Source organism: Myxine glutinosa, unplaced genomic scaffold (genome assembly GCF_964187855.1).
Source record: "Myxine glutinosa unplaced genomic scaffold, kmMyxGlut1.1 SCAFFOLD_1034, whole genome shotgun sequence".
NCBI lineage: Eukaryota > Metazoa > Chordata > Myxini > Myxiniformes > Myxinidae > Myxine > Myxine glutinosa.
The window spans coordinates 94,546-121,104 of NW_027617129.1; positions in this window are offsets into that span (position 1 = coordinate 94,546).

Genomic DNA, 26,559 nt, shown 5'->3' on the forward strand with positions numbered 1-26,559 from the left:
AGATACACAACAAAATCCTAAGTCAAAGTCGTAAAGTGAAAATCCTGGTACAGTAGAGATGTACATCAAAGAAAACGTCATAAAGACACACCAAATACACCAACATACACAGTATACAATATCAACATACAGTATTTACAACCAAGTGGAATCTTGCAGCTGAAACTCACAACATGTCTTTTTATACCAGCTGGAAACAAAATAAATAAATTGGGAGGGGCAATTAAAGGGAGGAGCGAATATGGGATTGGTCGCATGAAGAAAAAGGGGAAGAGAGTAGTAGGATTGGGTTGAACCAAATATGGGTGGGAGGGATAGAGCAGTGGGGATTGGCCCAATGAAATATGGGTGGGAGGGATACAGAAATAGGGAAATGCAATTTGATAGGTCGAGTGAAATGTTGGGTTGGGCAGACTTCCGGATGAGTGAGTTAGATTAGGTCTGCATATTAAAATATCCTTGATGAGGAACATCTGTTCTTCCTTTGTTCGCACCAGACTCTGCGGAGCCAAAACTCCCCCAATTATGCTTGGAGACTTTAAGGACGTATGAAAGTCATTCACTGACTATCTCAATGTAAAGCTTTTTCAAACATTGGAAGAAATAAGTGGATATATCTTTTACTCATCATATTTCTAAATATAAATTTAGAAATACTTGAATGAGTTTTGCAAGCACATGAGGTTATCATTTCAAACCTGCATGCTATCCGTAATTCATTCATCTTTAACATTATTGTTTCACAGGATTTGAGCAAAACTATCCTGATAATTCAGTAGATGTCTATAATTTTAATTATTGCCTTTGAAAAAGAATTCCGGGGAACTCCTGACAGTTTTTTTAAAACTCAAAATGCCGGAGATAGCTCCCGGAATGAAGCAAACGTGTGTACAATGAGGAAGTCCCTATCCAATTTACCAATGCATCAATCCACAGGCACCTATCCCCGAATGTTTTTCTACATGGCTCTTTAAAAAAAAACAAGACTGCATACAATCTTTTGATAGTTCCATCCACAATTTTCAAGACTTTAAAAACCAGTCATAAGATTAACTTGCATGCGAAGCAAGTGGTTAAAAAGAAAGGTACATGTGGATCCCATCCCCACAGGTCACGTACACATTATTTCCACCTTAATTGTAAGCAAACATTTAAAATGCAGAGCATTGTGAAGATGGAGATTCGTTTTTATCAAACACAATGGAAGTTGTAAACCAGTTAAGTATTTTACCTTGAAAACAATATTTTTCTATAACTTACTTATTGAACTCAGTAAAAAACATTTTAGATATCTATTTGAGCATATTTTGAAGACATAACGTAATGAGATTTACTGAATCATAATTCGACATTGTACAGAATATATTTATCATTTGGGAAGACCTAATCCAACACTATATTTCAAAGCACCATATCTACCTATATCACCCTCAGTCATAAATAAATAATTACAGCACCTTCATTAAAACTACACCAAAATGATTTACCATTCTGTGGTTTTACAATTTCCCTATCAAATAAATTTGGTCAGGGTGCCAGCGATAATTCGCCGACGCTCCTTCCTTTTTCAGCAAACACCGTAGAATAATTATTTTGCTTTTTAATTTCCCGACAGTTCTGAATGGAATTTATGTGCAAACACTCTCTATTTTAACACTAAAGATGTAGTAAAAAAAAAAGTGTCGTATAAAAAATATATAAACTTATATGCATCACGGTAAATAGTTTAAATTTCTCGCTGTTGTGATGGCGACATAAAAAACTCATTCTACCCAATGCCAGAGATAACTCGCCTACTGAAGACAAATTTTAACTACTTGATGGAAATCATTAAAAAAAAAACTTGTTCACGAGGTGAGTAGGACCTAAACACACGATTTTGACCAGGTGGTGCCTGGAAAAAATTACTCGGTTCACAGATAAATTTTACACTTCCACAATACCATAGGAGGAGAGTTTGGTGAGCAGAGCAGGGTGGCAGACCGTATCGAAGCCACGAGATATGTCAAGGAAGACTGCTCTAATTTTCTGTTTGACATTGAGGACCTCCATCCATTGTTGAGACAGCACAAGCAGCATGAAGAGAGTAAGTAGAGTGACCTGGTCTGAATCCAAATTGATGATCAGAGATTGAGCCATTGGAGAAGAGGAAAGATTTGATATCTGAAGCAATGATGGATTCCATGACTTTGCTGATTGGTCTGTAGTTGCAAGGATCTGTTTTTGCACCTTTTTGTGTGAAAAACGGTAATGTTGGCTAATTTCCAAGCTGATGGCAGGTGACCTTGAGCAAAAGAGACGGTGAAAAGAACAGAGAGAGGGTGTGAAAGAGCGGCAGAGCAGGATTTTAGCACCCGTGGGCTGATGCCGTCTAGTCCAGTTGCAGAATCAGAGTCGAGGATTGGCCAAAACTTCTCCACCTTGTCATGAGAGAAGGACACAGAGTCCAGGAGCAGTTGGGAATGACTGGGTATGGTGGGTACAGGGAGAGATGGGTTTGGGACACAAGATTTTGAGGCAAACATCGAGTTGAGGCGTTCAGCTTTTTCACGTGCGGAGTCAGCTCTGCAGCCATCTAAGGTAAGGGAGGGGTTGGAGGGGGGACAAGCACCAGAAACAGATTTGACAAGACGCCACCAGGATTTGGAAGAAGTCTGTGTTTCCACTGAGCTGGAAGCAGGCTTTTGTCATCCCTGTCTTTAAAGGCCACGGTGAGTAATCAGATCCTTCTAACTCTTGGCCTGTTAGCCTGCTACCCATTATCAGCAAAGTATTATCCTTGATATCCTTGATACAATTCTTGATAAAACATCCTTGATAAATCAATTCATGATATTATCCTTGAGATATTATCCTTGAATGACTCTTGACAAAACAACAATTCATGACTCATCTAGAAACCCACAACCTTCTAACTGATGTTCAGTATGGCTTGAGACGGTCAAGGTCTTCTGGTGATGTGCTATCCCTCATCACTGAACATGTGAATGGGGTTTTGGAGCATTGTGGAAAAGCCAGGGTTGTTGCTCTCGACGTCTCAAAGGCTGAAATCATGTGGCATTTCTGGAGAATTGCTTGATACAATCTCTGACTTCCTTGCAAATCGTCAAATCTCTGTGGTGCATGAGGGACAGTAATCCCCTGTGCATGATATGAATGTTAGTGTTCCTCAGGGATGCTGATGTTAGCGGAAGGGGATTGTGGGAGAGATGGCCTGGACACCATCTTCACGGTGTTGGAGATATGCTGGTGGATCTGTCCCTCAAATAAACGGTCTTGTTCATGACGATCAGTGCCATTGTTTAGCATTTTTTGAGCGACACAACATTTGCGAAGGAAATTGGCAGAATTTCTGATTTCCTCACCTGCACCATTTTTGGCTTTACCAGGCAAACCGTTCCTTCCATGGCCTGGGTGGTTGTCATCCTTTCATACCTACCTGCTTGCAATGAATCTGCGAAATGTGGAGGATTCACTGAGATGGCCTTTGCTGATACACTGCCTGGGCATGGAGGGTCAATGCATTTTCTTGATGCTGGGTCCTGCACCCACCTATGCAGCAGCCAATGCCATGCTTGCTGCGCAGTTTCGGAGCAACTCGGAGCACCCTCGTTCAATGGTTCAAATTCCGACAAGGCCAGAGGCCCAGTGAGTCAATTCTCCAATACATTTATACATTGAGAGAATTAGCACTTCCTTATCAATTTTGTGCACCATGATGAGATGATTAGAGATCAACTGATCGAGAAAACATTGAGTGTACAAGTGAGGGAGAGACTTTTACTCGAATCTGATGACCTAACCTTGACTCAACCCATAAAGATAGCCAGTCAAGTGGAAGCAGCTTACCACAGTGCACAAAAACTTATCAGAACACTCTCACCTGCCACAGCTACAGACTGTGCAGTTCAGGGAATTCGGCAAACTCTCACACCAGATGCCACTGAGCTCACAGTACAACATACGCAGCAGCACCCCACACATTCCACACTGCAATGCTGAAACTGTGGGTCCACTAGGCACGAGTCGAGGGCTGCTAATTGCCCTGCCCGAGGCCAACGGTGCAGAAGTTGTGGAAAATTTAACCACTTTGCCAGGTGAAGTCACTCCACCTCAACACAAGCAACCGTTCAACCACAGACCTCATATACTGCACCAGCCAAAATCTATTCTGTCCTATCAACTTCATCAAATTTTAAAACGTGTTGTCTTTCTCAATGACATGTGCATACCTCTGCTCGCGGACACAGGTGCAAAGTTGTCTCTCCTGAATTTGGAAATGACAGACGATATTTTTCTGACATGACCCTGCAACGGTCCTCTCCCACCCTCACTGGTTATGGACATGCCAAAATTGGCGTAATGGGCACATTACAGCTGTCAGTATGTCATGGTGTCCAGTCTCTTTTGGTTCACGAGTTATCAAGTGACCACTATATTCATCATGTGTGTGCGTCTGTGTGTGTGTCTGTCTATCCACAGCATAACTACCCGATGATATCATCCGATCTTGATGAAACTTGGGTGGGAGGTTGATATGATCGAGTTGTGTCCTGCTGAGAGTGGGCGTATTGTGCCCATTGTGGGTAAAGCCACGCCCGAAAAAGATGTCTTTTTAGGGGTAATCGATTTCAAGCTACATCTTCTCCGAGGGGTTTGGTGGAATCTGACAAGGGATTCGATGTTTGGTTAGGCCAATGTCATGTGTCTCGCCCCACGGAGCTCGATTTTTCATTTTTATTTTTATCTTCATTTTTTTCATTAATATTATTTAATTTTTTTCATTTCATTTTTCACCGAATTTTCGGTATTGTGTAGCTGACGAACCTCATGACTGTTTAAACATTATTTTCTATCTCATTTTAAGGTCAATAACCTTCGTTTTGACATTTCCGGGCCTGGCCTGGCCTGGCCTGTCCGGGCCTGTTTCGGTTATAGTCCGTCCTTTGTCATTGAATGCCGCTCGCTTGTGAACCATCGTCGTCTCCTGACTTATCTCAGTTTACATTCTACATTACAAAAAACGGTGATAATTGAATGGGCCTCGACCTGCTTACTTCTTTTGGGTCTTCCTTGATGGAATATCGTGGCACGGCCATATTGCAAGTGTCCTCCCCCTGGCGGCAAATAATGGCCTGCACGCTTTGATGGTTTAGGCATCCTCTCTGCATTTGTTCACCAACCCAAAGTAAATCCTGCTGTGGCTCCGGTTATTCAGCCACAACTCCGCATTCCCCTTGCCTTGTGGGACCAAGTCGTGACTAAATTGAATGTCCTCTTGGAGACTGGCATAATAGAGCCTATCAATGCATCCCCCTGGATTTCCAACCTCGTTATAGCAAATAAAAAGTCCAGGGGACTTAGAGTTTGTGTAGACTTGCGTGCGGTGAACATAGCAATTATTCCCGACAAATATCTGCTTCCAACAGCTGAAGACCTGTTTCTGTGGCTCTACGGTCTTTTGGAAGTTGGACTTACGCCAAGGTTATCGCCAAGTTCCCCTTGCTTCAGACAGGAGGGACCTTACGGCTTTTGTGACTCATACCGGAGTTTTTTTGTTTCACCCGTATGCCGTTTGGCTTATGCTACACACCCAGCTGTTTTCAAAAGATTATGTCATCCATCTTCGCTGGCATCCCGGGCATGTCCTTGTAATTAAATGACAAATTGGTACACGGTCCCAACACCTCAGTACATGATGAACGCTTGGTCCAAGTGCTCCAGAAACTTGCTCAGCACAATTTAACACTGAATGGCAACAAATGTGTTTTTGCTGTACCCGAAATAGAGTTTGTGGGATTCAAGCTGTCACCTCACGGGATTTCCCCTCTCCAGTCCAATGGGGAAGTGATTCACCGCATCCCTGAGCCTCAGTCTGTTTCTCAGCTGGCCTCCTTTCTGGACATGGTGGCCTACGACATCCGGTTCTTGCCACAGTACTCAGCCATCATTGCACCATTATGTCAGTTTCTTCGGAAGGAAGCCTCCTGGAATTGGACCCCATCCTGCCAAGCAGCGATATACAGGTTGAAATCTCAGCTCACTACAGCCCCTCTTTTTGCTTATTTTGACATCAACAGTGCCACATTGGTCACCTGTGATGCTTCGGCCATGGCGTTGGGGGCTATTTTGTCCCATGTGCAGGGTGGCGTGGAGAAACCCGTCGCTTTTGCATCCTGTGCCTTGAGTCCCATGGAGCAAAAATATTCCATGGGAGAGAGAGAAAGGCATTGGCCTGCATATTGGCATGCAAACACTGGCATCTGTACCTGTATGGTCAGCCCTTTACACTCTGAACAGATCACCAGGCACTCACAGCTTTGATTTCCACCTCAGGCACAGGACACAAGCCACTGATTGTACTGGTGGTCGGACCGACTCCAGCAGTACAATTTCCAGCTTCAGTCCACACCTGGACGTCACAATACCATGGCGGACCACTTATCCAGATCAGTTATGGATGCTCACATTTGTTCTGAACCAGAAGACATAGAGCAGGATCTAATACAACTGATGCATGGACCCCGACATGATGTGGTATCCCTTCCGGAGCTCGAGCGGGCATCTAAGGAGGACTCTCTTCTTGGTACCCTGCGTTCCTATATTACAGAGGGATGGCTGGCCAGAGTAGCAGACGATCTGATACCGTTTTCTCCGGTGAAAGACGAGCTATCGCGTTGGATTGATTTTTGTGTGGCACGAGAACGCCGCACAATGGTGCCAAGTATGCTGTGAGCACAAGTGTTGAGTGTGGCTCAGGAGGGTCACTTGGGCATGGTTGAGGTAAAGCAACGTTGCCATGACCTGGTGTGGTGGCCCAGCATCGACCATGACATTGAAACATTGGTAAAGGATGGTACGGCTTGTTTCATCTTTGGCAAAGCCGGCAGCCCATATTGCCTCCTTTGCAGCCAGTTCCCTGGCTGTCTAACCCCAGGGAACGCCTACAACTAGACATTTGTGGAGAAATTTGTGGTGTCCCTCACCATCAACGCTATCTGGTGGTCGCATACAATTTACATTCCAAGTGGCTTGAGGTTGTTCCTGTGGGAACAGTTACCTCCCAGAACATTATCCACATCCGGGACACACTGATAGCTCATTGTGGGGTGCCACAGGTCATTACCACAGATAATGGCCCACGGTTCATTTCAGCTGAGTTCAGCACGTATCTGCACGTCAATGGAATTAAATATATCCGCACGGCCGTGTACCACCACAGGCCAATGGAGGGGTGGAAAGGTTTAACCAAACCTTCAAGAATGGAATTCGAGCACACCTAGCTCAAGGTTGTGCATTTAAAACAGCCCTACGAAAGACCCTCATGCACAACAGGGCAATTAAGCACACCACCACAGGTGCCTCACAAGCAATGTTAATGACATAATGTGAGCTATTGCTGCCGATGCACAGGCTTCGACCCATGGGGTCTTGCTTCCCCTCACCTACTGCCAGCATTGCCGTACAGCTGAGCCAGCAGCACATGAAGCAACACTTTGACGGAGTGCACAGATCAAGGCTACGTGCGATACAGGTTCATGATTGGGCCAGAGTTAAATATCCTCATCGGAAAAACAACATGTTGTAGCGACCCATGGGTCCCCCAAGCAAGACCAGCAGCAGAATCTCCTTGCTCCAGCCGGTGATATCACCGGCGGACAACCTCGGCGCCGGGGTGGCTGGTCACGTGACCACCAAAGTGTGCCGCGCATGCGGTTATAATCCTTTGCACCTGTCGGTCACGTGACCACCGAAACACGCCTCGCCTGAGAGGCGTGGCTTTCGGTTTCGGTTATGCTTTCTGGTTTTGGATATATATGCAGCCCGATAAACGGGCTTTTCAGAGTTCCCGAGTTGGTTTTTACAATAAACATCTTCTCGGACGAGTTTGTGTCTTGCCCGTCACTTCGTCCATATCAAGCAAGAGCCCCAGCTCTTCAATGTAATCATTCTGGTCCTCCACACCTCGTGTGAGCCGACAGCTTGGACCAGTGAATTTCCAGCTTCAGGATGGGTCTCGGTGGCACGCCAGCAGACGAGGGAAAGTGGCTGACCCTGTGACCCAGCCTTCCAGCCAGGTGGGAGTTGGTATGTGCCCCACCAATACAGGTGATACAACTGATACAGAAGAAGGGCTTGAACCTGTGGGGTCACTGCAACGACCTCAGAAAGCCCGCCAGCACCCCAGTCGTTTTCAGGATTTTGTGACCTCATTCCATACCTGCACTTTGTGGGAGAGGGGAGAAAATGTTGTGTTCTTTCTTACGTGCTTGATTATTTCCGAGTTTGCGGTTGTTGTTGTTGTTGGTGAATTTCCAGATGTTTAGGGATTGCTGGGAAGGGATGATTATTTAAGTGGAACGGGATTGTGGGAGAGATGGCCGGGACGCCATCTTGACGGTGTCAGAGATATGCTGGTGGATCCGTGCCTCAAATAAATGCTCTTTTTCATAATGATCAGTGCCATTGTTTAGCATTTATTGAGTGACACAGCATGACCCATGTGTGTGAATGGAGTGAGATTGACTGTGGTGTGGATCGTGTGAATAAATGGTGTGCGCGAGATTGTGAGATGGCCAGTGTGTGTTAATTGTGTGGGCTTGTTTCCGATGCAGCTTGTAAGGGTGCATGGTTTGGGGATGTACAACGGTGCGAGAGTGGGTGTGGTGAAAGATACGTGGCTGCGTGTATGCGTGTGACGTCTGTGGAGGTTCCGTAGCATGAGCAGTGGATGTGGAGAACACTTAAGAAATCTGCCAAATGTCAATGCCAAAATTAAATTAATTGGCAGGCTATGGATGTGCCGCCAAACTTTCCCACAGAGGGAGACTCACAAGGGATAGAATATTGAGTGTGGAAGTGGCTGAAAAGCTGGGATGCCAGAGAAATTGCTGTTGTTTGAACGTGCTGGGCACCCGAGGAGAAGCTGCCTGCCTGTTCATGCCATGAAAGGATCGCCTGCCGAGATCAATTGTGTTGCCAGGTTTGGCGGTCTCAAACTGTGTCAGTAGTTGCTTAACATCCCATGAGGCCGCGAAGCTATCCACAATATGGCCGCTTTCCAGGTCCAGAGGTCGGAGAGAGTCTGAGAAGTCCCACTCGTGAAGCACGCCAAACCTTATGTCTGCAACAATATTTTCACTTTGTCTGCCTACTTGGCAGTCAAACAAAATTGAAAATCATTCCAAACCGGAAAGTACTGTTTATAATGACATCATAAAGGATACAAAGAACAAGCACAAATAACTAATGTAATGTGATAGATCGAGTGATGCAATAGACACTGTGCAACGCAAGTAAATTCCAGAATTTTTTTTTCATGAATTTTACAATCTTCATTTTATTTCGATTGAATTAAATACTTGAACACTGTCGAACACAAATCGTCATCTTGTTACTTCTGCGATGCTCCAATTTAGTGATACTTGGACATGTTAAATAGGGGGGTGAACAAGGATGATGTATAAGACTGCTTCAATGCCGCTTAATATCCGGAATTTTTCTTCTTAACAATCTTTAATTTCATTATTATATTCAAATTGAAGTGGACATGCCATGACGTAACATGTTATATGAGCTCTCCAGAAGTCCTCAGTCTCATTTCTCTGCAAAAGACTGATGCTGATTTGTACACAGGTGATGTCTATCCTGTAAATATGAAAGGCAGCCAACACAACAACGATTCATCTGTCACAGAAGATTCAAAATGTTCTTCTGCAAAGGAAGGTTCAGATGATATTCACATGACAAACGGAAGTGCTTCGTGTTTTTCAACTGGTGAGTGAAAATTTAAAACATTAACATTTATATTTTATAATTAACATATACAAAATATATAATTTTTGGAAAAGATATAAATATTTTGTTTTTGACCAAAAAAAAGGAAATGTGTTCTTTTTTTCTGTAGAACAATCCAGAAGGAATATGGGACCAATAAGGTCCAGTCCCAGCTTGACAGTGAAGAAGAAGCCTTTTCTGAAGAAGCAATCATGAGATCAAGACTTACTTTGTATAAAATGCAAGTGCATGTCTGGTCCTCGCAACACCAAGATTAACTTTAAATTAAACAAACACAAAAAGGCTCTGGAAAGGCGAAAACGTTGCAAGTGTAATGTGTGCAGAATGGATTTTGCTTCAACGAGTAACATCAAAATGCACATGAGGATCCACACTGGAAAACGCCCCCACAAGTGCTCTGCCTGTGATAAAGGTTTCTCTCGAAAATGTGATTTGAAATCGCATATGAGGATCCATACAGGAGAGCGACCCTCACAAACGCTCGATATGTGACAAATGTTTCTCTCAAAAAGGCAGTTTGAGATCACATGTGAAGATCCATACAGGAGAGCAACCTTACCAATGCTCGATATGTGATAAAGGTTTCTCTTGTAGCAACAGTTTGAAATTATATATGAGGATCCATACAGGAGAGTGCCCTCACAAATGCTCGATATGTGATAAAGGTTGCTCTTGTAGCAACAGTTTGAAATTACATATGAGGATCCATACAGGAGAGCGACTTCACAAATGCTCGATATGTGATAAAGGTTTCTCTTGTAGCAACAGTTTGAAATTACATATGAGGATCCACACAGGAGAGCGACCCCACAAATGCTCGATATGTGATAAAGGTTTCGCTCAAAGCAGCCATTTGAAATCACACATGAGGATCCATACAGGAGAGCGACCCCACAAATGCTCGATATGTGATAAAGGTTTCTCTCAAAAAGGCAGTTTGAGATCACATGTGAAGATCCATACAGGAGAGCGACTTCACAAATGCTCGATATGTGATAAAGGTTTCTCTTGTAGCAACAGTTTGAAATTACATATGAGGATCCACACAGGAGAGCGACCCCACAAATACTCGATATGTGATAAATGTTTCTCTCAAAAAGGCAGTTTTAGATCACATGTGAAGATCCATACAGGAAAGCTTAAATCTGAAATACCAGGATATGGAAAATGAGGTAAAGAGGATTTTAAAAATGACAGCTTAAAAAAATATTAAATTTTTTAATCTGGTTCTCCATATTCCCATAATAGAGAATTATTGAAAAATTGATGCCATAACCCCAAATGGTAACAGAACTTAATCTCTCAATCTGATCTTGGATCTCATTGTGCTTCTTTCAGGGTTTTCCTTAGGTTGCCAGTTTGTAATTCCTGTTTCTGTACTTGCCATGTATCCAGCCATGTTCCATTTGAGGTTATTGATTGTGAAAAGTGTTTGGGAATTTTGTTTTCCGTCTGATTTGGTTGTTTTTCTTGACCCATTTTGGTTATGCCCAGATGGCATCTTTCCATGGCAGTTTGGACATCAATTGTTGCTCTATCTTTGCTGTAGTCCCTGTTTGATTGACATGTGTGATGTGGGGAGAACACTCTTGTAAAATTGTTAATCAGAAGAAGTCTCCTGCCTATGTTTTTCTTGAAGCCTAAGTTTGTGAAGGGTTTTGCAATAAAGAGAGGTCCCAAAAGCACAAATGCACTGTCTGTGTTATTGGGAATTCTAGGGAAGATACCCATCAATGAAGGCGGTTCGTAGATGTCTGACCTGAAGTGAGAAATTAACTTTGAAGTGTGTATTGGTAGAAACAACAATTCAATGTAAATATTCAGTGAGCATATGTCACAATTGGTGGAGCTGGTAACCTCGACAACCTCATTCCATTCCATCAGTGAAGATTTCCAATCCGTGCTTGTTGTACCTCTGAAGTACTGCTTGATGGGTGTTGGGGGTCTAAGGTGTGGAAAGGGTTTAAAAGAGTGAAGGTGAAGTCAAGAAATTACCTCGGGTTCGTAAATAGATTAACTCCGGAGTGCACCACGGAAATAATGGGCCAAATGACGTCCTCATGACTGTTTAAAACCCCGATTCAGGTGCATTGTTGTAAAAAGTCTCATTGTGGAAGGTTTCGTTGTGATTAACCTTGGGAGCTCAAAGCAGTAAGGTCACTAACAAACAGAAAAACTCACCTTATTGTGAGTGAGGTAGATGTTGGAGGTTTACCCGTTGGCATGTGGTGGCTTGTAGATGGTGGCACGTGGGTTTGTGGCGGGCATTGTATATGAGTATCTACCCTCGTTCATGGTGATGTATTTTGTGTGTATATTTGAAGGTGAATGTTTTGTAAAGTTAACTAAGTGGTCACCTTTTTTCTACAAACAACTTTTTTTTTTACTCTTGAGAGTGATGTTGTTAGATGAGCACCAAAATTACTTTTAAATCGATGTGTTGGTTGTGTTTGTATTATTTTGGTTTTTGAATGATTAGCGCAATTGAGAGGTCACATGACTCCTTTAGCAATCATGTTGAAGGGTTAAATGAAGAGTTCTTTTTCACATCTGAGTTATATTACCAGTCTTGTGTCTAGAGGATGAGAGATTAGAATTAAATCGAGATGACATATATCTATCTGCACATCACAAGCTTAATTAAAACAATATCTGACATGTACATTGTTTTCAAGTGACTTTATTCCACACCATAATTGAAGTAAAACTCATGTTATCAACATCACAATATCTGCCATGTAAATTATCTTAAAATAACTTTATTTCATATACGTTACTGGTAGCTGCAATAATTTTACAGAAGCTCAAGCATTTTTTTGTTGGTGTTGAGATTGTTTCTTTGTAGACTATATTGGTAGTTATTCAACCTTCTTGGGGCAAAATATAGAAATCTCTTGGCGATCTTACTCTAGAACATGCAACATACACCTGACCATGTGAAAAGCAGGATAACTTCAGATGGAGGCCTGCAACTGTAAGGGTCTGTCCTTGTGCTTTATTTATAGAGATTGAAAAACAAACTTTTATTGGAAGTTGCAATCTCTTAAACAGAAATCGATAATCTGATGGGATCATTGGAATTCTTGGTATGAATACTTCTTCACCCTTATATTTCCCTGTTGTTATTGCGGCCTTTAAGACATGTGGCAGTATCTTCTTTATTACCAATCTTGTCCCATTGCATCATCTTGGTGCATCGAGATTTTTCAATGGAATGATTGGAATACCAACTTTCAAGAATAAAATATGGTGTGGCATTCCTGGTGGTATGAAAGTCTTGAGAAACTCTACGGGATATTGTTTGGCATCATCATAATTTGGTACAGTGTCAAGTGATTTATGTGATGCTTCTTTCCTGGAATTTATTTTATCAATAATTGATGTTTCAGATTTCGGGGATGGATTTCGGTGTCTAAAGATGGTAGCGCTAGGCCAGTGGGACCGCCGGGACCCACGTGCACTCACAAGTTGTTCTGCGCGTGGGCGGCAGTTTCAGACCGGGGCGCCCAAACGCTCCCCGGCTAAAGTTCATCCTGAAAGCGCCCACATTGTGCGGACAAACTCCACCAATTGGCCGGTCACACTGTGCCTATCGGCCGGCCTCGAAGACCGAGATTGTGTCCGTTACCGATCCTTAGGGGTCGTAACTATGCCACCCTGATCTATTGATCTTTTCTACATCAGAATTCTTGGGACCTAAGATTACCCTTCCACAAAGCCAATCAATGTCTTGTAATATTGCTTAATAGTTGGGAAGACATTACTGTTGGGTTCCTCTTCATCTTTTACATTAATTCCACATCCATTTGGGATTGTAATTTGGTTGGAATTGGGAGCTAATGGAATATTGCCATCTCCAATATCAAGGAGTAATTTGGCAAAATTGCCAACTTCCTCGTCCTCTTTAAGGTGATCTATCATATTCACTGTCAATGTAAATGACACAACTTTACCCCAAGGAGGATATGCCTTCAGACTTCCTTGAATTTCATCTGCTTCAGTTCCTCTTGGAATAATGAGGAGAATTTGTCAGAAATCCCCAGAAAGAATCAGTGGAGTTCCTCCCATAGCATGACTACTTTCCTTTAAGTATTGGAGTGTATTATCTAATGCCTGAACATTTTTTTTGTGTGACGTAGTGCACTCGTCCCAGATGATAACATTGGATTTCTCAAGACATTGCCCTTTGCAGAGCCTTTGTCAATATTGGACGTTGCTGTCTCTTCATTTTGAGTGTTGAGTGATAGATTGAATGTGGAATGAGCTGTCCTACCACCAGGAAAGAGGAGATGCAATTCCTGAAGATGCAACTGCCAGTGCAATATGCACCTGTGATCTTACCTATGCTAGGATTAACGTTAAAATGAAAGTTTTACCTGCACCACCAGGTGCATCTATGAAAAACAGTCGTCCTTCATTACCATCAATAACCTCCATAATTTTTCTGTTTATGGCTGTTTGTCTATGCAAAAGCTTTCTTTCATTCTCCTGAACAAGCTGTGCAAGTTCTTCTTTGTCATAATGTATCTCCTTTAACATTTCTCTCGTTAATTCACATGTTGTTATATTAGGTCTTTGAAGTCCATAATGATTCAGTTAATGTCCTCTGAAATCCATAACTTTGTCTTCAATCATCATGAGAGCTTCATTGAAAATTTCATTACCATAAATCAATTCTAAATCGTGAGATTCTCTTTGAATTCTGTGTAAGATATCCTCAGACAGGCTCTCTTTATGAAAATTCCATAGTTGTTGGGGTTCAGTTAGGGCACTCTGTGTTATGAGAATGGCAAATAAATGTCGCAGTCGTCTCGGAGAGCGAATAATCGCAGCTTCTTCTGGAGTTTGTTTCCGGTGTAGGTCATCTTCCAGTAAGCCATGTAATAAACAGGCCTCCTTGAAGGTTCCACAAATCATATCCCTGTATGTCTTCAAATCCTCAAAGACTTTGGACCATGAAGAGAATGAAGTAGCAGCCTCACATAGAAGACTTCACCCAAGTTTGGATGTACTGTGTGCACCCTTCCAAGGTCATCCATAGATTTTACCCCTGGATAACCTTCTACAGGATTGCCTTGAACTCTCCTTTTCCACTTTCTGCCACCAGCAGCCCAGATGAAATATTTTGGAACCTAATTGTAAATGAGTGCCTGAGCAAAGTTACCTTCTCTGCAAAGCTGGAAAAAAGCTGTAAGAGTTCTAATGTGGGCGTCTTGGGCTTTTTTGCTGCAGTGCTTGAGTTATAATAAATCCTCTGACCATTTTCTAGATGAACATGAAGTTTCTGAACGGTTGGCTGATGCTCATGAATGGGAAAGCCAAAGATTCTCCAGAGTGCTTCATTGGTGCTTACATATCGAGCATTCTGATATGCATCGGTCTCATCATAGTGGTCTTGTCCATCTCTGCCTAATGAAAATACAGCCATATCTTGACATTTATTTACATATTTACAGACGTACTTAATCGATTTAACAGAATTGTAAAATTCTACATTGATGTGGGCATTGCACATTCTGGAGAGATATGGATTGTGTGGTATGATCCACCGATTGTCTACAACATGTTTAGCCATTAGCACCGAAATGCCACCAACAGCAACTTTCTCCTCCAGTACAAAGGATATCCATCTCTATCCGATTGGGGTTCCAAGCGAAAATGTTTGAGGTAGTTCTTGGTGCATTTCCAGCTCTCATGCAAGGTGACTTTCTATTAAAATGTGCACATGTTCCATGAACCATTTTGGTCAATATAATTTTATGGAGTAATGGATCTTCATCTTTCCTGGGGAACTCTGCACAAATTACAGCATCTATTCCATTGGGCATTATCTTCTCCCATCACCAAATCGATATATGGGCATGTGGCAATCCTATCTTCTGCCATTCAAATGTTGTCATGTGGCATTTTACTTTTCCAAATACGTGTTTTTTCTTGAGCAAATCCATAAAAGCAATGATTTTTTGTCTAAAAACTCTTGCTATTACATCATGACGCTCATCTGGCTTTGGATGTACCATGAGTGCTCGTTTAATCCCAGCCCACTGAGAATTGCAAGTGTATGTAATGAATAAATCAGGTTTTCCATCATTCCTCATGCAACACATTGCATCTTGTATTTTTTCATTCATGTACCTTGGTCCACCAATAAAGTTAGCGGGAAGAATTACTAATTTTCCTATTGTTGTTGGATCTTTGTCATTTCTAAATGCGTCACTTAGATTTTGGTAATCAGTTGCTCATAATTGAGCTTGATGGGTCCGAACAAATAATAATCTTTCCGATTCAATTTTAGCACACATATCAACTGCAAGTTACGAGAAAAGAGATGTGGATCTTCGTATTGTGTTGAATTTATGTGCTCTTTCCATAAATCTGTATGAATAAAAAGTCATAGCCAAAACCTTCCATTAAGTTTGAGTTCCAGTTTGTGGATTTATCTGGAAATACTGAAAGTGGAGGCCATCTTCCCCATTCCAAAACAGCAAAGGGTATTGAAGTGAGTCAAAGGCTCTATGTGTTTCATTGATTCTTTTCAGTCGGCTGTCTCTTTGCTCGATGACAATATCTCTTGTGCGATGCTCCTGACCAACCAATAATATCGCTACTCATCTGTAATGGGAGCATTGTTTCTCCTTTCACGTTCTCCAGCTGGGGTTTTATCAGCAGTGATAATTATTTTAGTGATCTGAATTCATCTTTTCCATTGCAGACTTTATACTGGATACATAAGGATTATAAGCATAAGCATGAACAATGTTTGAATCAAGATTAGGAATTTGTAAATGTGTTCTTTGTTTGGCCTCTTCTTCTTCATTACCCATGAAATAAATTTGCAGAAATTTAGCAGGTTCATCTCATAATGGTAAAATAGAACCAATTTTAAGATTAATCTGGCCTTGAATTCTAAAAGTGGGCATGTAACCATCCTCTATGATTTGATTTGTTCCAAAAGATGTCATCTGAAAACAGCTGTTGTACTTTCTAATGTTTTTCAAGAACATTTTAGAATCTGGAGTTCTTCCCATGAGAAGAGCATTTCGTGGTTCCAGCAGCTCCCTCAAAAGTGGTAATTGAACTTTACCATTTGAGCAACACATGGAAGGTGGCTCTCTTTTCCATTTTTTTTGCATGGTAACACTCACATATTTCTGATCTTCTCTCAATATCATAATCGGGGTTTGATTCATAGTCAATGTTGGGATCATAGTTGAAAGCATTTAGGAATAATGTTGGTCTCCTACTTGCTACAGCTGTTCTCCAAACAATCCGTTCTTGTTCAAATTCTTGCCTTTTTATTCTACCCTCCTCGTCTTATCTTGCCCTTATTGGAGCTTGTCACTTTTGTTGCTGTGTTAGCCTTTTTGTTGTAGCCTCCATCTTCTCTTACTGTTTTTGCAGCTTGTCTTTCTAGCTGTTCTCTTAAGCGTGTACATCTTGTTTCCTGTGTTTATTGGGACCTTGCATCGTTGTTTATTTTGGGACGTTTGGATTTTGTTGAAAATGAAGATTTTCTTGCTCTTCTTGGCATGCTGAAAAAGGGAAGTTATTTCCAAATAAAATGTGCAAATTTTGCATTCCAAAGGCATAGTAATGAACATAAAGGTGTCAGAGTAATCTAAATGAATAATACATCCAAAAATCTGAATTTTTTTTCCTTTTATATTTTGTTTCGTTGTCGTTAGAATATCCACATCAGAATGGACAATGAACAGTTTGGGGTGTTCAAAAACGAGGAAACGACAAAATCTCACAACCCTCCCCAACCCCCATCTCTTCCCACACCCCTCCCCTCCCCCTTCTCTTCCCACACCCCTCCCTACCCCCTTCTCTTCCCACATCCCTCCCCACCCCTACTCTTCCTGCACCCCTACCCCACCCCCTTCTCTTCCCACACCCCTCCCCCACCCCTTCTCTTCCCACACCCCTCCCCCACCCCCTTCTCTTCCCACACCCCTCCCCCATCCCCTTCTCTCCCCACACCCCTCCCCCACACTTTTCTCTTCCCATACTTCCACACACCTTGTAACACTCGGTAATGCTTCAACAGACACCCCCTAAGGCCGAAGACGTTAAATGATGCTTGAAGTCTGCCCCTCCTCACATCACAGTCCTGAGGAATGGCGGCTTGATGAGGATAAGTAATTCTGGTGCCAGAAATTAGCTGGGATGGCCAACCTGACTTCCCTCTGCATCCTCTTCTTCCTCTTATTCGGGAGATTGTGTCACTTTTTTCTTCCATCGACCAGCTTACACTTATGCGAGTTTATTCAAACAACACAGTGACCAAACACGCAAGCCTTCAGCTGCAGGGCATCATCGAGCAACTGACTCCGCCTACCCGGAAACAGAAGCAGGGTTACCTAATACGTCATGTGTAATACCATAGGGTTGTGAAGTATCCAACATGAACCATTATCCAAAGGGCCTGAACCTCAATCCCATTCAGTTTACAGTGCGTTATGAGTTAACCGTAGTTGTACACTGACGAACATCGACATAATTAAATCCAAACAATGGACGAGTTGGTTAAATCATGAATCAGTTCAACATTAAAGTGAATAATCGTTGAAATAACAACGGGACTGCGGGTCCTGAAGCTTCATGGATCAGGAGCAACAGTCACTCAAACCCCACAGACCTCCTCAGATGTTGATTTTTTTAAATATCGTGAACAAACTTTGGAACATCATCTATCTATAATTCCAGTAATCTCTGTGTGTGTGTATGTGTGTATGTGTGTGTGTCTGTGACTGCTGTTTCTCGACAACCACGGGTCCGATATACTTGAAACTTGCCAGGTATATTGCTGGGGACCTGAGGATGTGCCTTTTCAAGGTTTCATATTAATCGGAGAAGTAGTTAACGAGCTATGTCCAAAAAACGATTCACCCAATCAGAGAGCAGCGAGCTATCACGTGTGCCGAACGTGGTGAACAGACTCTGCCTCGGACGGCACATTTGAGAGCGTATTCATTTATTTCACGTTGGCAAACTATGTTGGCGCTATGTTGGCGTTAAACTATGTTGTAAAACTAATTAAAACTAATTTGCGATTCATCGTAACTGCGATATGCGACCTTCCGGACAGTTAAATGAGGACGTCACTTCCGGACTTACGGATAGTCATAGTGACGACGTACTGATGCTGAACGTGGCGAGCAGACGCTGTAAGGTACGATCGATTGTAGTACACGTTTATAATAACTCTGCCGATACAGGCCCGATTAACTGCAGCGCCATCCGAGCTGCGGCGTCGGGACGATACATTCATTGTACGGTCACATCACGCACTTACGGGCACGCCCATGGGCCCATGGGCACGCCCATGCATGCATGGGCAAAGACATTTTTTTTTTTTTTTGGCAAGGAACGGGCACCCACGTACGGGCACGTCCTAGTGGGTGATAAAGGTTCTTGTCAAGTTTTATCGAAATTGTGTGTGTAGTTTCAGAGAAGAAATTAAATAACTATTTTGTGTTGGAGCATTCCTTCGTTGTCGAATCCCCCCTCCCCCAGTTGGCAACCCCAATGAGGGCAACCCCCATCCTCCCTCCCAAACGCCCCCCTCCGCTCCTCGCCCCCCCCCTCCTCCCACGGCCAAGTGGGTGATTATGGCATGAATGGTGTAAAGTATCTCGACAGACTATGATCGATTGTTGCACATTTATTGACGGTGCAGATAAACGCCCGTTTCACCCAAGTGCCATCCGAGCTGGGCCGTAACTTCCGGAAACGGAAATAAACCCGCGGTCATGGTGTCGGGATAAAAGGGGAATATTTGCACCTTCATACATGACATCCTCCCCTTTGAGTCCAAAATTACCAAGAGCAATACGTGCCAGATTTCCAAAAGCAACATTTCCAAAAACATATGAAAATATGTGTGCAAACAAAAGCAAGTGGACACGGGGATAATTCTGTCCCTGTGTGTGTCAACGTGAAAATAGAACATGTGTCAACGTGAAAAAACATCTTCAAAGATTCAAACGGTCGGGTGCTTTTCTCTCGCACATTGAGTGGACCAGTGGATACAGAGTCCGAGGTGATTCCTTTGGGTCGCGGTGGACCAGTGGATACAGAGTCTGAAGTGATTCCCTTGGTTTCCACGAAGGGTGTTGCGTTTGCCGAGGTTTTCGTGGCATCCGAGCCAGCTGGAGCGGCCACCACGATCTCCAGCAGTGGCGGGTCGAACTGTTGTTCTGACTGGAACGATGCTGCAGGCTCTATCGACTCACAGTGATGGTAGGTTATGTGGTCCTGATGTTGACGAATTTTGTGGCAGTCCTGCAGGCGAATCATGCAGGACAGTGGACCTGGCTTCTCGATTATGTCCCCCAGTAGCCACGTCACACCTGCACCAAAATTTCAGGCAAACACTGGATCTCAGATGTTGATACAGCAACTGTTGGACAAATTATCGTGCACCAACTTTTGAATAAGCTGGCTCTGATTGACATTTGATGATATGTCCGGTTTCAGATTGTCAAGTGTCGATCTCAGGTGCCGTTTCATCAATAACTCAGATGGAGCTGCACCTGTTGTTGATTGTGGCGTGATGTGGTATTTGACCAAGAGACGAGACAGCTTTGTTTCCAGGTTTCCCTCCTGAAGATTCTGCAAGCCGGATTTGATGATTCCCACAGATCGTTCGGCCAAGCCATTTGAAGACTGGTGATGTGGGCTGACAAACTTATGTTTAATGCCGTTTCGACGTGTGAACTCGGTGAACTCAGAACTGGAAAAACCTGTGCCGTTATCACTCACGATCATCCTGGGCAGACCATGAGCGGCGAAACAGCGTCTGAGTTTTTCAATGACAATGGCCGACGTAGTACCACACGTCAGATCAGCATCGATCCATTTTGTGTGCGCGTCGGTGATGATTAGAATCATGCTACCGTTAATTGGCCCGGCATAATCGAGATGGAGGGCGGAGGCGATGCTTCGGTTCGCTTTGCCATTCGCAGGAATGCAGTGCCACTTTCTCATGTGTGTTCCGCGTTGCGTTCAGCGGTAAACAAACTGTCAGGTGCAGATTTTACTTCAAAACTGAGTCGGTGGTACCTGTACAACTCACGATGCGTGTTGATGGGAAGATACTATTTCAAATTCTCGTCCAAGTGGACCTGAAGATAGGTGGATTTGAGATCGAGTTTAGTAAAAGTCTTGTCCTTCAAAGCGGTCTTGAGCTCTGCATACATAAGCTCCAGGATTGGCCGAGAACGAATCAGGTTTTTAACGAGTGTGAACGTCTCTCCCCTGCAAACGGTCAGGAAGACGGCCTTCATCCGGGCTTCCGCCGCTATGTCGTTCACCTCGAAGTAGAAAGACAACCGCTGGGAATACGTGTCAAAATCTCCCTCATGACGGTTGAATTCATTGATATGGCCGAAAGAAGTCATGCTCGAGATGTTTATCCTCGTCGCCATGTAAGGAGAACGTTCCAGAACCAGAACGTTGTTTGCTTCCAGAACATTGTCCCCGGCAAAGAAGAACTATTCCCAACTTGACAAGGAAGGATTCAGAATCGTTTATGGTATCAGCAAATTTCGCCAGTACCTTCTTGGACATCATTTCACGATTCGCACTGATCACAAGCTGCTGATCAGCCTGTTTGGTCCTACTAAGTCAACGTATGACACACTACCACCCAGGATCATACAATGGTCCCTGTTTCTCGCTGCTTATGACTACACCATGTGTTATAAACCTTGTTCATCTATCACAAATGCAGATGCCATGAGTCGGTTACCCCTTCCAGAATCCGTTGATGATTCGCCTTCACCAGGATCCATTGTCGCATTGATGGATCATCTGGAAGATTGTGCTGTCGACGCCGGCCAGATCCGCACCCATACTCGATGAGACCCAGCTCTGTCCAGAACTGTCCAGGCTGTGCAGCTTGGATGGCATTTGCTACCTGAGGGTGACCCAGCTTTTGCGGCTCTTAAAGGACGTAAAAACGAACTCAGCATGGAAAATGGTTGCCTACTCTGGGAATGTCGTGTCGTGATCCCGGAAAATCTGCGTTCCGGGGTGACTGGATGAAATCCATGACAGTCACCCCGGGATTGTGAAGATGAAGTCACTCGCTAGAAACTATGTGTGGTGGCCGAATCTTGATGCTGATATCGAACATCATGTTCAACATTGTTACCCCTGCCAGAGCACCCGGAATACACCTGCGAAAGCGCCACTGCATCCCTGCGAATGGCCCAGCGAACCGTGGCATCGCCGACATCTCGATTATGCCGGGCCTATTAACGGCAGCATGATTCTAATCATCATGGACAAAATGGATCGATGCCTCTGTGACGCGTGGTACTACATCAGCCATTGTCATCAAAAGACGCAGCCGCTGTTTCGCCACTCATGGTCTGCCCAGGATGATTGTGAGTGATAACGGTTCGTGTTTTTCCAGTTCTGAGTTTGCCGAGTTCACACGTCGGAACGGCATCAAATATAAGTTTGTCAGCCCACATCATCAGGCTTCAAATGGCTCGGCCGAACGATCCGTGGGAATCATCAAATACGGGTTACAGAAACTTCAGGAGGGAAACCTGGAAACAAAGCTGTCATGTCTCCTGTTCAAATACCACATCACGCCACAATCAACAACCGGTGCAGCTACGTCCGAGTTATTGATGAAACGACACCTGAGATCGACACTTGACAATCTCAAACCGGACACATCATCAAATGTTTATCAGAGACAGCTTATTCAAAAGTTGGTCCACGATAAGTCGTCCAACAGTTGCTGTATCAACATTGGAGATCCAGTGTTTGAGCGAAATTTTGGTGCAGGTGCGACGTGGCTACCAGGGATGATTACAAAATATCGAGAATATTATTACAAATATCATATTTATTATATTTATCATATTTATTTATCAAATATTATATTTGTAATAAGAATATTATTGCAAAATATTACAAATATCGAGAAGCCAGGTCCACTGTGCTGCGTGATTCGCCTGCAGGACGGCCGCGAAATTCGTCGACATCAGGATCACATAACCTACCGTTACTGTCAGTCGATAGAGCCTGCATCATCGTCACAGTCAGAACAACAGTTCGGCCCGCAACTGTCGGAGATCGTCGTGGTTGCTCCAGCTGGCTCGGATGCCCCGAAAACCTCTGCGAACGCTACACCGTTCGTGGAGACCAAAGGGATAACCTCGGACTCTGTATCCACTGGTCCACCGTGACACTCAATGTGCGAGAGAAAAGCACCTGACCATTTGAATCTTTGAAGATGTATTTTCTCGTTGACACATGTTCTATTTTAACGTTGACACATGCTATATTTTCACGTTGACACATGCTCTATTTTCACGTTGACACATGTTCTATTTTCACGTTCACACATGTTCTATTTTCACGTTGACACAAACTATATTTTCACGTTGACACATGCTCTATTTTCCCGTTGACACATGCTCTATTTTCACGTTGACACATGTTCTGTTTTCACGTTGACACACGTTCTATTTTCACGTTGACACATGTTCTATTTTCACGTTGACACATGCTCTATTTTTAAGTAGACACATGTTCTATTTTCACGTTGACACATGCTCTATTTTCCTGTTGACACATGCTCTATTTTCACGTTGACAAGCTCTATTTTCACGTTGACACATGTTCTATTTTCACGTTGACACATGTTCTATTTTCACGTTGACACATGTTCTATTTTCACGTTGACAAATGCTCTATTTTCACGTGGACACATGCTCTATTTTCACGTTGACACATGTTCTATTTTCTCGTTTACACACGTTCTATTTTCACGTTGACACATGCTCTATTTTCACGTTGACACATGCTCTATTTTCACGTTGATACATGCTCTATTTTCACGTGGACACATGCTCTATTGTCACGTTGAGATGCTCTATTTTCACGTTGACACATGTTCTATTTCCACGCTGACACATGCTCTATTTTCACGTTGACACATGCTCTATTTTCACGTTGACACGTGTTCTATTTTCACTTTGACACATGTTCTATTTTCATGTTGACACATGTTCTGTTTTCACGTTGACACATGTTCTATTTTCACGTTGACACATGTTCTATTTTCACGTTGACACATGCTCTATTTTCACTTGACACATGCTCTATTTTCACGTTGATACATGCTCTATTTTCACGTGGACACATGCTCTATTGTCACGTTGAGATGCTCTATTTTCACGTTGACACATGTTCTATTTTCACGTTGACACATGTTCTATTTCCACGCTGACACATGCTCTATTTTCACGTTGACACATGCTCTATTTTCACGTTGGCACGTGTTCTATTTTCACTTTGACACATGTTCTATTTTCATGTTGACAAATGTTCTATTTTCACGTTGACACATGTTCTATTTTCACGTGGACACATGTTCTATTTTAACGTTGGCACATGCTCTATTTTCACGTTGACCCATGCTCTATTTTCACGTTGACCCATGCTCTATTTTCACGTTGACACATGTTCTATTTTCACGTGGACACATGTTCTATTTTAACGTTGGCACATGCTCTATTTTCACGTTGACCCATGCTCTATTTTCACGTTGACACATGTTCTATTTTCACGTGGACACATGTTCTATTTTAACGTTGGCACATGCTCTATTTTCACGTTGACCCATGCTCTATTTTCACGTTGACCCATGCTCTATTTTCACGTTTACACATGTTCTATTTTCACGTTGACACATGTTCTATTTTCACGTTGACACATGTTCTATTTTTACGTTGCAACGTTCTATTTTTACGTTGACACATGTTCTATTTTTACGTTGACACATGCTCTATTTTTATGTTGACACATGTTCTATTTTCACGTTGACACACACAGGGGCAGAATTATCCCTGCGTCCACTTGCTTTCATTTGCACACATATTTTCACATGTTTTTGGAAATGTTGCTTTTGGAATGTCAATTTTGGAAATCTAGCACGCATTGCTCTTGGTAATTTTGGACTTAAAGGGGAGGATGTCATGTATGAAAGTGCAAACATTCCCCGTTTTATCCCAACACCGTGACCAACACCGTTTATTTCCGTTTCCGTAAGTTGCGGCCCACGTCGGATGGCGCTGGGGTGAATCGGGCCTGTATCTGCAGAGTCAATAAATGTGCAACAATCGATCGTAGTCTGTGGAGATACTTTACACGTTCCGGACCAACGGTTTTGTTGAAGTTCTTGCTTGTGTGCTTGAACCACTTGGCGATCACTCGACAATAAACTTTTTGTTTTTAACGAGCCTCGTCTATGCAAACAAAAACAAACAAAACAAGATTGAAAGTGTTTCAGCGGCACATGCGGGATTGTTTGATACTTTAGTTGAAGAGAAAAGTATGACCTGGGTGAAGATACCACTTCGCAAATTATTTAATTATTCAATTTTTTTGAAGTACTCCAAGTCTCCAAGCTGTCTGTCACCATGAAAACGAAGCGATTGCATTGAGACCCTGGTTTATTCTATATGTTGGTGAGTTAGTCAACACCATCAAAGTGACCTCAGCACCATCCCGACACACATCACTGTGTGTGTTACATAATGTGGTATTTTACAGCAGCCGGAGTGAAAATCCTGCCACTAACTTCCTTGAGAGAGGACCAGGTGAGTTGGTACTCATTTTGCCGACCTCGGAAGGATGACAGGTGAGTCAACCCACCTGGTGTTCATTCAACAGCTGATCGTGATTCAAACTCAGGACCCGAGTATCCCAAGATCTCCACCAAAAGCGTTAATCCAACACCAGTTTTAGGGTGGATGGAGACAGTCATAAGAAATGCTTCAATGTTTGAAGATCCCTCAATCAAAGTTTTAATGATACTGACGTGGCGCGGGCGCCTCACCACATGAGGGTTCAGAGGGATCGGTGTAAATAACATCGAATAATTATGTTTGCTGTTACTGGTTGTTAAATATAACTTCATCATGATATATTTTAATTTTATTTAAACTGCAACTGGTAATGTGAAATTTAATCAACCGGTATCTTGATTTATTTCTGACGCACATCCGGTCATACAGCACATTGTTCTTGGCGAGGACCGCATCACAACTCACAAGTTTGTGTACATACGTAATCAGGAAATAGTGCTGTATATTACCACTGATTTGCATCGATATATTTTGTTTGAACATTCTGTTACCACAATATGTGTATGTCAAGCCCAGAGTCATGCATTGGAATACATTGTAATGTACGTGTGTGATTATTTAGAATTTTTAGACCATGTTCGAAATTAGGTCTAACGGCTTTTATTCATTCGCCAAACGTCCTTGAACGGAAGAGAAGCCGACGAATCCAAGCAACGAAACCCGTCTTTGGAGCCCAGAATAAAGAGGTAACAAGGTATTCCTTCATGATAATTCAGTGTGTAAATATGACTGGCATCCATGGAACAAAGCTTTATGTGGTTTCAAGGGTTTTTAATATCAAGCTTTTTGATTATTTAGTTCTGTTCTCTCCTCAGCCTCATGTTTCTGGGCCCAAACCACGTGGTTTTGAGTTCATGTGTCATGCTCTTTGTCTCTGTCAATTGGAAAGTTGAACTATCGAGGTGTCCATCAGATAATGTGACATTGTTCTTACTATTGGTATTTTGTTTGCACCATAATAGTTTCTTCCTTACGGTGTGCGAGCGTTTTATTGTGAGTTGAATAAAGTTCAACGCAAGACACCCGTGTTGAGATCGTTGCTCGTGATTGTGCTGAGATATCTACATGATCTTTGAGGGTCGAT